The sequence below is a fragment of the Diadema antillarum genome, unplaced genomic scaffold, assembly GCF_040938485.1.
Source record: "Diadema antillarum isolate AM-2024a unplaced genomic scaffold, OU_Dant_1.0 seq00000403_RagTag, whole genome shotgun sequence".
Lineage (NCBI taxonomy): Eukaryota > Metazoa > Echinodermata > Echinoidea > Diadematoida > Diadematidae > Diadema > Diadema antillarum.
This window is the reverse complement of record NW_027271393.1, coordinates 443,499-457,217: the sequence shown is the minus strand read 5'-3', so window position 1 is coordinate 457,217 and position 13,719 is coordinate 443,499. Positions and strand designations below refer to the sequence as shown.

The 13,719-nt window shown below is 41.1% G+C and overlaps 1 protein-coding gene across 1 annotated transcript in view; it reads left to right on the top strand.

Moving 5' to 3' along the window:
* Window positions 1-702: 702 nt before the first annotated feature.
* Window positions 703-13,719, top strand: part of LOC139732171 (carbohydrate sulfotransferase 11-like) — a 32,893-nt gene continuing 19,876 nt past the window's right edge. The window contains exon 1 of the mRNA XM_071643041.1: window positions 703-760. The gene's annotated coding sequence lies outside the window, so the exon portion shown is untranslated. The remainder of the gene's footprint in view (window positions 761-13,719) is intronic.

Genomic DNA, 13,719 nt, shown 5'->3' with positions numbered 1-13,719 from the left:
GATGAAAGCTCTGGGTTTCATAGTATTCACAAAGACCAATTTTAGAAAATAATAATGCACAGGCGCATTTTTTTAATTAGTGAATTTGATGCATTCATCAAGGTTTTTTTTAAACAGTGTTAAAGTTTTTTTCTTCTTAAGGTAAGTTGCGCTTCCGATTTCTATACTGCTTCACTCAGACTGTGCATCCTGCGTTATATTGGTTGGTAGCGGTGGAAGCAGAGAAATCATCAACGGTAGATATCAGCGTTGTTGAGTGTGTTATTCATTGGTTCACACAATACTGGATATTACACGGCTTCTGAATCGATCTTTTTTCCTATTTTTTCATGAGTTACAGGAGCGTTTATGTATGTACCCTTTTGATAAATATATAGGGCCTATTCATACAATCAGTTGCACTGTGTAATGTGTGCTGCTGTGTGAGATTTGTGCATTGTGTTCGCATAACTGTGTGCGCGCACATGTGTTTATGTATGTTTTGTATTTATGTGCTCGCTGTGTTTTTGATCAATATTATGATAATTGTCCTATTCTTTCAGCGTGTCGATGATTTGGGCCGGTCCGCTGAGACAACGAGGACGACTCGCGTAGCCTCGCCATCTCCCCAGTGTGCGATTGCCGTGGAGAGAAACCTATCAGTCGGGCTTAGATCGTGGCTAGTTAACACTCTTGGTCTCGCAGCCAACTCCGGTGGGACGGAGAAACTCACCTGCCCACTATTATTACCAAAGAATTCAACCTTACGTCTCGTATCGAGGTAGGTACTGCATATGATTACTGTCTTGCCGTGGGAACATACAGTACTTCGAAATGATTTAGGACTCTACAGAGAGTTCTCCATGTCCAGTCCCCTTTGCGGGCACGCACATTATGGTCAACTTTTCCCGCCGTTTTGGAATTATCTCAACTTTCTCGAGTACGTTTGCAAGATTCAGGCAGACGCAAGCACGTGCTGTCTGATTACTACTGCCCTTCTTCGAACAGCACCAATTTTCGGTTGAGGTCGTTCTTCTATCATGCTACATACCAGCCGGCGTTTTACCTCTCAAATTTCTTTTGTGTTTTCAAAGGGTTTGACTGTTATAGCTCTTAGATCCATCGTTAGACTTCAATAGGTTAAGATAATCATGAATCCATCAACAAACTTCAGAAGTAGGTCATATATGAATTACCAAACTCAGTCAGACTCGTCCAAGCGCTTCCCTGAGTTCAATGGACGTAATCAAATTAGAGTAAAGTCAAACGAATGGAACAGTTTGAGAAAAAAATCGGTTCTGAAATAAAGGAAGGTATGGAATGTTAAAATTCACTCGTGTTCGCGTATCAAAACGCAGTAATTTTTATACTCTAAGCGATTGGATAAGTAGACACACTGTTAAATGATTCATATGCGTTATGTAAGGGAAGTTGTCGTGTCGGTAGGTTAATGCCAAGCTTTCTAGCCTCTCTGCTTCATGCAGGAGTCTAGTGGGGGGGGGGGGGGGGGGATGGGGAGAGAAAAACTTCAGCATTTAATTTTTATCGTTGGTCCTGGCAAGAGAATGTAAAAGTTTCCCTGATTTGGCGATTATTTTTACTGATTGAGATGCACGTATAAATGCACAAGGATCTCCTTGACCACTCTGTGGAATCTTTGAGTTTGATGTGGAAGTTATGGCAGCCCTGCATGGTTCTAGCCCGCTAAAGAAAGACGCCACATTGAATCTCTACGCATGCGTCAATGATATACCTGGAAAGAACGCCTTGACCCCGGGTCAATAAGCACTCAGACAATCATTCCGGATTTTTTACCTAATATGTCCTCACAAAAGCCCAAGTCACAACCCACATTGAGCCCTTCGGTAAATGCGTGCTGAAGGAAGGTACAAACGACGATTCATTTCACAATGCGGAAGCAAGTTGATGGCACTATCTTGAGATAGCGCCGGTTATACTTGGGTAAACTAACAGACAACTTCGCAACAACAACAACAACAACAAATAAATGAATAAATAAAATAAATAATAATGATCATAATAATCATAGAGATAAATAAAGCCGAATGAATACGGTAAATTGAGTGCCTGTAAGAATACAGCGAGGTATACAAGTCTCCATCCGCAGAACAATATTGGGTCGCAGATTGTTTCCCCTTTACGAACCTCATTTATTGCTTGGGGCAGAGTTTACACGTTTGTCATTGAATTGCACTGCCGTGTTGGCTGAGCATAATTAGCGTAATTTCTCACTAATTGTTCCCCGAAGAACCGTTTTACGGGACGCGGAGAGGGAGAATGTAACATTGGGAAGAATACTCTGTCGCCCATCAGTTCGACGTAAACGTAGACGAACGATGTAATGTGATTTCAAAGGGGGGGGGGGGGAATTAATGAGCAAATAGCTTGTTGAATGATAGTCAATAGCGTATAATTTGCATGTTATTTACCTTGACGTTTCATTTATAGGGTGGAGTGGGTTACACATACGTCGCATTTACATCAAGGATTTTTTCTTTAAAACTCTTGCGATGCACATCGTGTATCGAATTATCATGGGAAGATATATAAAAGCAATAACACCAACACCACCAACAACAATAACTACAACAAAACCAACAAGAGAAAAGACAGGACGAGAATTACAGCTTGAAGTGGCCTCTCACATGCTTGGTTTATAGTATTGGTGTAGGTGAGGATTCAGCTTTTAACGTTTTGCGAGATACTGTATTCGGAAACCACTCTGTGAAATGTTCAGGAGCATACATTTCTAAGTGGAAATGAAAGTTAATTGATAAAATTGGTTATGAAATGACAGAGATATCCATAAACAAGATAAAACAAAGAGATCATAATAAAAATCATGGATTGTCACATTTTAATCGCTTTTTTTAGGGTATCTCAGCCATTTCAAGACAAATTTTCATCAAATAACTGTGAATTCCTCTTAGAATCACATGTTATTTCATATTTAATAAGAGGTTTCTCATTGTCTCACAAACACACACACACACAGATTGGAAAGCTGCAGCCCCATCTAAACCAAATCTGTACCATCCCTTTAACGCAGAGATAGAGAGGGTTCTCCATACTGCGTCCGAGGACAAGACTGTAAGCACTTTTCACACGTTTTTGTTGTCCTTCCTTTTCGATGACGACGTCAGTATACATAAGGCTGTCGTCTCATCATGCTCGATCACATTTCGCCTTGTCCTGCCAGAGCTCGGAAAGCGGAGAACCACAGGACAATATGATACAACTCGTCCCCATCTGTTGACATGAATGTTAAAAAGACTCCTCTCTTTATAGAGAGAGAGAGAGAGGAGGGGGGGGGGGGAGGAGGGGACGTCCCGACCGCCATGCAGTGGATTTCAGCACCGTGTCACATCATCGAGACAGCGCCGACGGATGTGTTTGTTGTTGTACTCACGAAGGAAATAACAAAAGAGATAAATATATACATATACACAGAGATAGAGGGAGAGATAGATACAGAGAGCGAACGCGTTGGAGAAACCCGAAACTTATTTTTAGTCACGTCTATTTCGTTGCTGACATCGGTTTGTTTGCGGAACCGGTGGAAATCCAAGGAGTGCTTTCATGTATATACGGTGCAGGATGCGAGCCAGGGTTTGGAGGCAAGAGATAAAATGCTCTCGCTGCAGATGATAAAACGGGAATCCGAGATTCCCGTATTCCGTAATTTAGTGTGTCATTCCTTCGTCCTCTTCCAATCTCCCTCCCCTCTCTCAAAATCTTCTCCCCCTTCTGTCTCCGCTTTCCCTCTCTCTCCATCTCGTACCTCTCTTTGTATATCCCTCTCTCTAAACATCCACTCATATGTAGTTCTACGTCTCTTTCGTTAGAATTATGTTACGTTCCGAGGAGAGTCCTCGCTGATTTTTTTTTCTCAAATTTCACCTCCGTTGCAACAGTGTCCACTTGCCCTCAAACGATCGGAGGCAGGCTTACGACAAATTGTGCAGAGTTTCGTGTTATTGTTTGTTTCTTTTCCATGAGATTTCATGGATTCATCAAGGATGGTACTATGGAGACACCTGAATCGACTTTGGAAGTTGCAGTATAAAGAGGAACAAAACATTGTTTTCAATTGAGATAGAGTACAGAAATGAAAAATAATGTTCTTTTGTGTGTGTTTGTGTGTGTTTGTTTGTTTGTGTGTGTGTGTGTGTGTGTGTTTTAAGTTATTAAAGTCAGTCTTAAAACAATGATAATGCTTAGTAGTGACCAAATACACAGCAGACTGGGTGAGGTCTCCGCATACATTCACTTCCACACGAACCTTCTTGAAATGTACTTCTTTTTCATTGCGTTTCTTTCTTTGTTGATAATAAAAAGCGAGAAGAAAACCTCTATTCTTTGCAACAAATCTTATCGTGTTGCATGTTGCAATAGCGTGGGCGACAGTGACTTCTGGAGAAAAGGGTTCGTGTTAAATTGTCGGCTAAAGCGTGATTTTTATGACATTTCTTACAAACAGACAAGTGTGAAAGTATATAGAGACTTCATTTCGTCATCATAACGCCCACATTAATTTTCATTATAAGGTGTTCCTTATAAGGTGTTTTAGCCTCTTCAGTGTTGCCACTGTTCTACCAGAGGGCCCTGTCATTATTATTACCCTAGCGTTGCCAGGATACCCATTTACACACCTGGGTCTAGTGGGGCATTGTGGGTAAAAACATCTTGTCCAAGGACGTAAGCACCGGGCAGGAATCGAACTCTGGTCCTCCGTTTGGGAGTCGGGAGTCTTGTGCGCTATGCCACAGCGCCCCCACGATTATGTGGATGCTACCAAAATCACCTGTTCAATAGGAACTTGTGACTCTTCAACATTACACAACTTTCTTATTCAAAGTCCGAGTGTGATTAAGCTGCGATCATTGTCTGTACTCTGGACATTAAAGTAAATCTAAGCATGGTGCACAACAGCACTTTAACCCACCGAGGACGGGCTGATTTTGCTACAACACGCATTTCCCATAGACACCTGCCCGAGTATGCCTATATACTCAGGACTCGTCCTAAACGGGTTGAAGAGCTTTCCGTCAACCTCGACTAGTCCATGTGTGTGAATCACATGACCTGAGGGGATCAGGTCTTCCGCTGTCCGACATTGAGAAAAGGAATCACCCATGTAGACCCATACAATATGCCTTGGGTGAGAGTCTAGCCCTGCTTCTTCCTGTTGACTACATATATCATTTTGGTGTCTGCTATGATGCAATATAGGTCAACGTAAAATTTCACGCCCCCCCCCCCCCCCCCGGGCCATCGTAATTGTTCGTCTTGGTTCTGACTTCGAAAAATCAAACAAGAAAAACGACTATGCCAAGATATAAAATACATCAAGCATCCTAGTTAATGCCACTGCATGTGCTTCTCAAACGTGGCGTTTGTGTAGTATGTCATACAATATCCCTAATCTGCATTGTCTTTTTCTAGTTCTTATTGATCATGTTACTTGTTATTTCCCCACCGACTGCGAACAAGATGAGCCTTTATCTTTGGATGCAACGTATCTTTTTTTTTAATGCAACCCCTATTTTTTTCTGTTATTATCTAACAACAGTAGCAGCAACAAGCTCTTACTGGTAACCGTCATGGCTTTATCTCTACGGTTGCGTTCAGTTTTGTGGTTTTCTTTACCGATGTTCGATTTTCCCTCTCTGTAAATTTCTAGAGAGTGTCATTGATCGATTATATTTCATGTCAGTAAAAACGTCTTTCAAACTATGCGCAGCTACTCCATCTCTCGAAATTGAGATAGAATCCATTCGTGTTCGTGGTTTGTCCACGTCACGTTTTACGAGGTTAGATGAAAATGCTGCGTGGATATTGTGCTTAGCTATTAGTGGTCTCTCGCCCATGGTACGCTGTATTGCTTTGGATATTCGCGAGACGCTGATTTTCTCTTGATTTGCTTGTGTGCTTTGTGTGTCATTTTTCCCTTAAAAAGGCTGAAAATGTTTGTTTTTTTCATCCGAAAATGTAAAATATGCGGGATGTCGAAAATGATATAGAGATATTGTCGAGACGCCAATCGTGACTTTTTCCAATATTTTGTGTTTTTTATTGTAAAATGCTGTTTTCGCAAATTTATTACATACACAATCATGTCTAGCTGTCTATTGCAGAAATGGTGAAAAATCCTGTTTTTCATATACAATGACTCACTTTAGGCCTCAGAATTTTGCAATGCTGTTTACAAGGTCTGCATGCCTGATATTGTAATTGAGCTGAAAATGCAGATTGAAACGAAATCAAAAAAAAAGAAAAAAAAAAGAAAAAAAAATGGTACCATGACTCAGAAATGGAAACGTACAGGACAATTTGGATTCTTTCTTTTTTAACCGCCGGAACATTATTGTGTGCTGAAGAGACACATAACTGGTAGCTGAATGGTGAGCTTTTAATTTCGGTGATATTCGCTCTCTGTAGAGTATAGAGAATATAATTTATAGTATGCGCTCGCGGAATAATATTCGCAAGAGGTGACGCCCCACCTCAAGCTAAGGAAGATATTTCAGACATTCTACACCGATGCTGTCATGGAAAGCGTATAAAACAATTCCCATGATGAACAGTGATCATGTGACCAAAAATTACTGAAAGGTTTTCTTTCACAGGGGAAAAAAGCGTTTTAACTTCTTAAGTCAGTGGCTTCCATTTTTTTATTCTGGTATTGCGTAGACTTGAAATGGATCGATGATATATTTTTGGAGATATGGGTGTCCCTGTTTATCTTCATGACCTTTCATATGAAGACCAGCCGCAATTTATGTGATGGACCTCCTCCACCCTCCGACAAATCCGACAAATTATCTTTTAGGTCCATTATCACCGTGAAATCCGAGTTGTGGGTCACTGTCATTTATGATTATCATATAAAGAGAGAATAATAACACAAGCACACGAGTTGGGAGAGCGTCACATGAGTATCAGACCTCTGCGACATAAAGGTCTCAAAAATCATGCGCAGTTAAACGGATGCAATGATGGAGGAGGATGGGAAGATAAGACAGCTTGTTTATACGTGTAATGTAAAGACGTAAAACAAACCGCTCTATGTAGCTGACACGTTAAAAAGTGAGGATTGAAGAGGTGCATGGATTGCTCCCGAGACAAACCACCAGTGTAACAGAATGGTGCACACATAGTTGAATGTAGGTGGGTGATGTAAAAGAATAGCAAAAATATTTTATCTTAAAACTGTGGGAGTTGTAATGCCAGAGACATTGAGATTACACTGAATTAGTATACGTCACTTTGGAATGTTTTGTGATCTTGTGATTGAAATAACTGAGTGAAGAGCAATGTTTCAAATCGAATACGAGCTAATGTAGCTTCATTATTTATTCATCTATTTGTGATTTTGTCGGACAAAGCATGCATTTTCCGATTTCCCATTTACACAGGTAGTCAACTGGTAGTGATAATCATTTGTCATGCACAGCATTCTACATTTGTATTACTATAATCTCCCAATATCATCATAGTGTCACGAGCTGTTCGTACCTTCAATATAATAGATGCGGTGGACATTGTCACTTCACGCCAGTTCCTCGTGGTAGTCGTCCACACCACAGAATAAAATTTGCATCGATATAGAGGACTAAATACGTTGTTATGGCAACGTGAATCTTGCCATTCCTCGTCTACCACTTCCTCCCCCGAACCTCAATTTTGGTTGATTGATTGCTTTTCGCCTCGCATCGATTTCTAGCGCGAATCAAAATGGCTTGATACCAATTGCAGTGACGAGAGAGAGCACAACGTGACATTGTAAACAAATTTGTCTGCGCATGTGCGTGACTATCATGATTATACTGGTTACCAACAGGGTGTGAAAGAGGCAAGTGGGCTAGGAAACTGTTGAACAGAGTTAATGAAGATTGATAGTAAAAAAAAAAAGTTAATGTAATTCACTATCTTTTTAGCTCTCCTGAGCGGAATAGCTCACTTCGTGCGTAAAATTCCTCGCACTTTCGTTATCTATAGGTTGGAATTCGACCAAACTTTGCAGGATGGGGAAAGGGAGCCGTAATTTGTACTAATGGTGGTGGTGTGCCCCTATAGAGCGGGTCCAAAAACCCAAAACTAGGAGCATGTTGCCAATGGAGCCTATAATCTATACAGCTATTTTTGAAATGTTTTCCCTCAGATGGAGTGCAATGTAAGGCAAAGCGCGCTGCTGATGCAGGTGAGCGCTAGCTCCGCGGATCTGTTGTTGTAGGTGGCGTCTTTCTAATTGAACGAAATTGTCAAAGCCGCCAAGTCTTTCCAATGTTGTGGGAGGATCCGCAAACTTCCCTTCAGAGTACTGAGAGAAAATATAACAGTATCCCTTTTACCTGTTGTGATGCATTAATAGCCCACCAGTAATACCTCCCAGAATGCTCCTTCACACGCGCCCTGATATTTTGTGAATGTTGACAGTCCTGAATTAGATCGGGTAAGTGAGACTGATTATTAGATGTTGTCACACATAGATGTGTTTGCCTCAATGCAACCGAAATGCCAGCATGCACGACAGGAAATGAAAGATCCCTATCATTTCGTCTCGTGTGCTTCCCATCGTAAGCTGAAGCGTCAGTCTCCGTATATTGACGAGAGCGTACTCATTACGACTTTAATTAGACACTAAAGTTCCACAGAATGTTTCTTGCCTTTGCCATGTTGAAAAGCATAACCCACCGGAAGTCAAACCGCAGCGTATATCGTTTTGAATTATGGAATGATTATTTTCGTGTGACGACTCCAGCAAGACAGTGATATGAAGACATTGTTGTACATAGTAAGAAAATATAGACGGTGTATATTGCCAAACCTGGAACCGATGTTTGATATACGCGCGCACACACGCACACATTCAGACACACACACTCTCTCTGCACAATGTACAGAGCGTGACACTAGGAAGTAATATTGCATACACCTGCAGTAAAATCATATTCAACATTTTCAAGGGGAATTACGGACCAATTAAAACGTTGGTTGGACTTGGGAAAAGATAGAGTAATTTTACAATCGCAACAGTGAAAGTATGATCGAGATGGGGTGAAAATTAGAGCAGGTATGAAATTGTGAAATTTCGCTGTTTTGCATCATTTATATCAACTGTTTGAGAACTATTCTGCATAAAGAAGTAGTCATTCTTTAAAATTTCATAAATTCCTTACTTTTAATCCGATTCTGATCAAAGTTTCACTATTATGTGCTCGTAAATTTTACTCTTTTGAGGCTAACGCTTAGCTGCATGGTCCCCCTGTAAACACTGACTCTTGTTAGTAAAGAGAGGGCGGAGAGGGGCAACAACAGAGAGCGAAGAAGCTGATGTAATAGTTGTTTTGCCTCGCTGTAAGAAGCTGATGTAGTATAATCCATAGTTGTTTTGCTTCGGTGTTTGACCGCGAAAGCAGGGGGAAAATGTCAGAGCGCATTATGGTTTTGCGAAGCAAAACAGACTCAACTGGGCAAAAGAACAAACACAATGGATGACCACAGAATAGAAGCATTGGAAATGGTGTTGTACAGAATGAAATGAGGTCGGTTCGTGGTGGGCCCGGCGGAGGAAGATGAAGGCAGGGGAAGGCCTTAAATGTTTCTACTAATGTTGTGTCATGACCACCGATTGTATCGTCCACATGTCTAGAAAAGTCACGTTAACTTAAGTGTTTCTGGAGGATCCTACATTTTAAGATATAGTGATTTTTATGCCTCCGTCACAATGTGTCGCCGGAGGCATTGTTTTCGTGTTGTCCGCCCATCCTTCCGTCAACAGCGTAACTTAAAGGACTGATTGAGGCCCACAAATGAAATTAAATTGTATGCATGAGTGGAAGAAGCTGAGCCTATTAACTTTTGGGCGCACATGCGCAAGGTCAAAGGTCAAGGACAAATTCTTACATTTTCACAACACTATTGATTTCCCTCATATCCATGCATTGCCTGAAGATACATGTATTTTCTTGAAAATGTGTAAACGTATATTATAGATAAAGATTCTCTGCATGGGGAAAGTTTGGGGTCATGGGGGTTACTTTTGCCATTGTCGAGACGTACTCTATACCTAGAGCCATGCGCTGTGGCGAAGGCAAACCAATTGCCATTATATCAGGGGCCCGTTTCATAAAACTTGTTATCAGTGACAACTGCCACATTTCTATGACAAATTTTCTCTCAGCCAATCAGATGCAAGGATTTCAGTAGCTTGTCACATCCATGACAACTTGTCACTGATGACAAGTTTTATGAAACGGGCCCCTGGTCTTTTGTTTTGTGTTTTGTGGGGTCTTTTCGTAGTTGTTGTTTTTGGGGAGGGGACTCTATCGCATCATCTCGGGAAGATCAGTTCAGTATACACAGGGGCGTCACCAGCTTTTTTTCGAGGGGGGTGCGTTTTGACCCTAATGTAACGAGATTTTTTTTTTTTTTTTTTTTTGGGGGGGGGGGGGACAGACATTTGGAATATAGTAAGCTCTCAGTCCCTATATAGACTTTTACTGTTGTTGAGGGAAACCAAGCTGGGAAAAGGCATCGGCGTAGCTAGGATTTCATCTTTTACAGTAAAAAAACTACCATTTGGAGCTATATATTTTTTTGCTTTGGAAATAGAGGGGGGTGGGGGGGGGGGGGGGAGGGCGCACCGGGCGCAACTGCCGGCAATTACTGGCAGCAACATCAAGAGAAAGGCATAACAATTAAATGCGAGCGAGCGGAGCGCGCGAGCTTGAAAATTGTGACATTTTACAGTCCCAAAACTGCCGTTTGTAGCTATATTTTTGCAGTAAGGGGGGGGGGGGGGGCGCACCGGGTGGAACTGCCGGCAATTACTGGCAGCAACTTCAGGAGAATGGCATTACGACTAAATGCCAGCGAGCGAGCTTGAAAATTTTGAAGTGACCAAGTATGGGAAGGATGTCCAAAATCTATGTATATAGCCAACACTGTATAGAATACACTTGTACTAGTAGATAATTATGTATAAAATCAGTGCTGCCAGAACCAGGGGTGCGAATTGCTTTTGCCCACGATTTTTTTTTTTTTTTTTTGTTGTTGTTTTTGTCCCCGATGCAAAAAAAAAAAAAAAAAAAAAGCTAAAAAATAATAATCATTTAGTGTCCGGCGTTGAGGTCGCTCGCAGACTGAAGGTTTTTTTTTTTTTTTTTTTTTTTTTTTTTTAAAGGGTCTGAAGGGGGGTGCGTTCGCACCCAACGCACCCCCCCCCCCCCCCTGGTGACGCCCATGAATACATCCACTCCATCAAGTTAACGTTAGTTAATGAAATAATATTTGAGGCAATGATGTTATTGCCTCATAAATATAACATGAGTTTGAAGGGAAAAATCGATACGTTAATTTAGAAATTATAGCATCACTGCTGTTGGTTACAATTCCATATCATTCGAAGGGTAAAAGTAAATCGACTTAGTTTCACCCTAACAGGAAATTTAGGAAAGATTTGTGTGCTGGTCATTGGAACATTTTTGTTTACGATGGCATCACCACTTATATAATTTGCATATCATGTGACTTTGACCAATTTATTGTGCTGTTCAATAAAAAATGGTGAAGCTTCAAAAATCCCAAAACTTACTTCATTTTGGTATCCGATTTTAATAGAAATCCTACCATTGCATTTACTTAAAGGACAAGTTCACCTTCATAGATATGTGGGTTGAGTGAATGCAGCAATATTAGTAGAGCACATCATTGAGAGTTTGAGGAAAATCGGACAATCCGTTCAAAAGTTATGAATTTTTGAAGTTTCTGCTCACTCAAGGCTGGATGAGAAGACTACTATAGCTTGTGATGTCACATGAGTACAATGATATAAAGAAAGAATAAAGAAAATTCAACATATTCTCACTTTTCTCGCATAACAAAAGAACACTTGACTTCTCTCTTTCAGAAGGCAGTGGGAATAATATTACCCTTAACATATGTCAGTAACAAGTCGAAGAAATGTGCACTTAACTCAAAAAGTAAAGTTTTGTGAAATTCTCTTTTTATTTTCTTTATATGGTTGTACGCATATGACATCATACACTATAGTAGTCTTCTCATCCAACAGTGACTACGCAGATACTTTAAAAATTCATACCTTTTGAACGGATTGTCCGATTTTCCCCAAACTTTCAACGATGTGTTCTACTAATATTGCTGCATTCACTCAATCCACATGTATATGAAGGTGGACTTGTCCTTTAATATTATAGGCCTACCTGATACACTGAAGTCAGCACTGAGTAGAATTCCACTGTATGAAATGTTGACCTTCTCACTCGTCATGCCGTCAGCTTCATGGCTTCAACGAGCCACATGCATGATCGCTGTTTGACGTGGTGAAACAGTATCATTCCACGGTTTCGTCATGCATTATTATGCATCTGTGGTGGAAATCATTCAAGGCAGAGTGTCTTGAATAAGCTAATAACGATACAGCGTCATCTTTGACGGGTAAATCGTGTTTCTAATAGTAAGTGCTTGTGACGCCAGTCAACACTAACCTTGTGGGTGTTACTGTTGACATGGATGACGATCGTCTATACGTGAGATGTTCTTCATTAACACATCTCGTCAGAGTATGCTTGCAGTGATTGTAATGTCTGCATTGATGTGCGTCATTATGATATTGTTCTGAATACAAACACAAATCGAAGTCACTTGAAGAAAAAGCACACGAATGCTCACAAGCTTCGATGTCAAGAGAGCAAAATGTATTTGTAAAAAAAAAAAAAAGTGTATTTATATCTATTTTTTCTCTCTCGGCGCGTAAGGGCAGCGAACTGTGCGCGTGCGAGGAGGGGTAAGAGGAGGAGGTAGAAGAGGAGGAGGAGGAGGAGGAGGAGGAGGAGGAGGAAGGGGAATTTGAGATTGTCGCCAGCCATACTCGACCCCGTGCTCGTGCGTGAAAATCGAAATGATCGCAATTCACCCAGAACGGCGGACTAATGGCCGGGCGAGGATGCTTGAATGAGGCGAGCGGCTGCCATTGAACCATGGCTAAAAGACACACTTCCTGTTTATTCGTCATCTTGAATACTTCACTTACGAGCCCACTCATCCATCTTCTCCCGCTTCACGTTCTTCTCTCTCCCTCTCTCCCCGTCTGTCTCTCCCTCTCTTTAACAATTCTTTCGAGGAAATTGTTAACTTAAGGTTGGCTGCCGTTTTACCGATTCTACAACGTCTCTACAGCGTCTTTTAATGTTTGGCGTAATCTTCTTATATACCCCGTTAGGGAAAGGATGGTTCATGACATGATTTTCTCCGAAAGCTTCCATAATCTTTGTCGGAAAGTTTCAGATAAACGAGAAAAATAGGGGAGGGCGGGGGGGGGGGGGGGAGGGGGAGGGAGGGGAGATTGAGAGAGAATAGCTGTTTATACTCTGCCTCTGTATATACTCTGCCTAGATAGTTTTCATAGTCACCGAGACTCGCGTAAATCAAACTTGGAAGAAACTTTTTTTTTTTCTTCATGTCACACACAGTAAGGCATCACATCTTAGAATGCAATATATTCTACTCCATGTTCATGTTGATATTAACGCACAGAGTAAACTCAAGCAAGACTGGCAAAACATTTATCAAACTTGAATGGAAGATGAAAAAGTTTTTTTTCACTTTTTAAGTTTGACGTGTTTTCACGGCGATTGGTAACTATACCAAGTAAACAGCTAGAGGTACTAATATGACCATGGAGTAGTGTTTCAG